General features: G+C 42.5%; 1 non-coding gene across 1 annotated transcript; it reads right to left on the reverse strand.

Annotated features, from left to right (window-relative positions):
* Positions 1-938: 938 nt before the first annotated feature.
* Positions 939-1,045, reverse strand: LOC141709293 (small nucleolar RNA R71). The gene has a single exon (XR_012569879.1). It is a non-coding gene; the product is annotated as a small nucleolar RNA R71 (small nucleolar RNA).
* Between the last annotated feature and the right edge of the window lie 1,907 nt (positions 1,046-2,952).

Here is a 2,952-nt window from a genome sequence, read left to right on the forward strand (position 1 = left end):
TAATAATGAAGTTGTGATCTCATGAGTGTTTTATTATTGATAAATTGAAGTGTTAGTTAAGTGGTTAATTAAGTAGTTAATTATAGTTAATATTTAATCAACAATTTTAAGTGTTATTATCTTAACATTGAGAAGTAATCATACATTGGTGAGTGAGTTTAATTAGACAATAATTTAGTCTGAGTCTCTGAGGGAACGAACTAGAAAATATTCTATATTACTTACGAACGCGTATACTTGCGTGAATATTAGCGCGTGTTTTCGCCCTAACAAGTTTTAGGCGCCGCCGCCGGGGACTCGGCGTATTTGTTTAGTTTATGTACTTACCATCATTGGTCATTAGGACTCAGTGATTAGGACGTAGTAGTTACTTACTCTTTTCGGTTGTGTTTCAGGTACTTTAGCAAGCGTTTATGCAAACTCGTTCTCGTGCTCGCAAGAGGACTTTAGATACAGCTGAGGAGACAGACGAAGTTCTTGATATTCCGGAGAAGTTAGATTTTGAGGATTCGGATTCAGGAACTGAGCAGAAAGAACCAGTAAACATGGGAGATCGTATTGTTCAAGCTGATCCAGCTCTTATGGATTTTTCTCGGCCTAAAATTGATGACATTCAGTCAAGCATTCTTCATCCGACTATTCAAGCTAACACCTTTGAAATCAAGCCGGGCACTATTCAGATGGTGCAGAATTCTGTTTCTTTTGGAGGAGCGGCAACTGAAGACCCCAACATGCACATAAGGAATTTTGTCGAGATCTGTAGCACTTTTAAGTATAATGGCGTGACTGATGAGGCTATCAAGTTGAGGCTTTTCCCATTCTCACTGAGGGATAAGGCTAAAGACTGGTTACATTCTGAACCAGCTGGGTCCATCACTACGTGGCAAGATCTTGCGCAAAAGTTTCTGGTGAAGTTTTATCCAATGGCAAAGACTGCTGCTATGAGGAGTGCTCTTACTCAGTTTGCGCAGCAACCTACAGAATCTATGTTTGAGGCTTGGGAACGCTACAAGGAAATGTTGAGAAAATGTCCACATCATGGAATGCTGGATTGGATGGTGATCACTGGTTTTTATAATGGTTTGGGGGCCCAATCTCGGCCCATGCTCGATGCAGCAGCTGGAGGAGCCTTATGGGCTAAAAGCTATACTGAGGCGTATAATCTTATAGAGACGATGGCTGCAAATGAGCATCAAAACCCAACTCAGAGGATGACGTCAGGCAAGGTAGCAGGTATTCTGGAAGTTGATGCAGCCACCGCTATTGCAGCCCAGCTCCAAGCGCTATCAATGAAGGTTGATTCTCTGGCTACGTATGGAGTTAATCAAATAGCTATGGTTTGTGAGCTTTGTGCAGGTTCTCATGCTACGGATCAGTGTTCTCTTGTCAACGAATCTGTTCAGTATGTGAATAATTATCAGCGACAACAACAGCCTGTGCCAGCGACCTATCATCCTAATAACAGAATTCATCCAAATTTCAGCTGGGGGAATAATCAGAATGCTATTCAGCCACCATATCAGCAAGGAGTGAGTAAACAGTTTAACCCACCTGGATTCCAGCAACCACAGCAGTATGCTACAAGGCAATCATATCCTCAACAGGGAAGTGCAGCTGCACCTACTAGTGCTGATTTTGAGGAACTTAAGCTGTTGTGCAAGAGTCAGGCGGTTTCTATCAAGACCTTGGAAAATCAAATCGGTCAATTAGCCAATGCAGTGCTCAATCATCAACCTGGCACTCTTCCCAGTGACACAGAAGTACCAGGCAGGAAGGAAGCTAAAGAGCAAGTCAAGGCTATTACCTTAAGGTCTGGAAAAGTAGCTGATGCTGAAAAGGTAAAGGAAGTCGAAGCTGAAATTAGAGATGAAGAATCTAAGCAAAAGGAGAAAGCGGCGGAACTAAGGAAGACTACTATTGAACACACTCTGCCTGAGGCTAATACAGGGGAGAAACAGCTCTATCCTCCACCACCTTTTCCTAAGAGATTGCAGCAACAAAAGCTGGATAGATAGTTCGGGAAGTTTCTGGAGGTGTTCAAGAAACTTCACATCAATATACCTTTCGCTGAGGCTCTAGAACAAATGCCTAGTTATGCGAAGTTTATGAAGACTATTCTTTCAAGGAAGGTGAAACTGGATGACCTTGAAACTGTTGCGCTCACGGAAGAATGCAGCGCTGTTCTGCAACAAAAGTTACCACCAAAACTGAAAGATCCAGGAAGCTTCACTATTCCTTGCACAATTGGCAATCTAACTTTAGACAAGTGCCTTTGTGATTTGGGAGCAAGCATTAATCTGATGCCGTTGTCGATCTTTAAAAAGCTGGATCTGCCTGATCCAAAACCCACATACATGTCGCTACAATTGGCTGACCGTTCCATTACTTACCCAAGGGGCATAGTTGAGGATGTGCTCGTCAAGGTGGATAAGCTCTTCTTTCCTGCAGATTTTGTTATTCTGGATTTTGAGGAAGATAAGAAGATTCCCATAATCTTGGGGAGGCCTTTCTTGGCTACTGGCCGTACCTTGATAGATGTGCAAAAAGGGGAACTTACTATACGGGTCCAAGATCAGGATGTGACCTTCAACGTATTCAAGGCAATGAAATTCCCTACAGAAGATGAGGAGTGCTTAAAAGTGGATGTGATTGATTCTACGGTTACTTCGGAACTCGATCACATGCTAATGTCTGATGCATTGGAAAAGGCCTTTGTGGGGGAGTTTGACAGCGATGATGAAGATAGCAACGAGCAATTACAATATCTGAACGCTTCTCCATGGAAGCGAAAGTTGGACATACCATTTGAATCTCTTGGTACTTCTGACCTTAAGAATGCTGAAGGGAAGCTCAAACCATCAATAGAGGAAGCACCTACCTTGGAGCTCAAACCATTACCTGAACACTTGAGGTATGCTTTTTTAGGTGATTCATCTACGTTACCTGTTATTA

The sequence above is a fragment of the Apium graveolens genome, chromosome 2, assembly GCF_009905375.1.
Source record: "Apium graveolens cultivar Ventura chromosome 2, ASM990537v1, whole genome shotgun sequence".
Lineage (NCBI taxonomy): Eukaryota > Viridiplantae > Streptophyta > Magnoliopsida > Apiales > Apiaceae > Apium > Apium graveolens.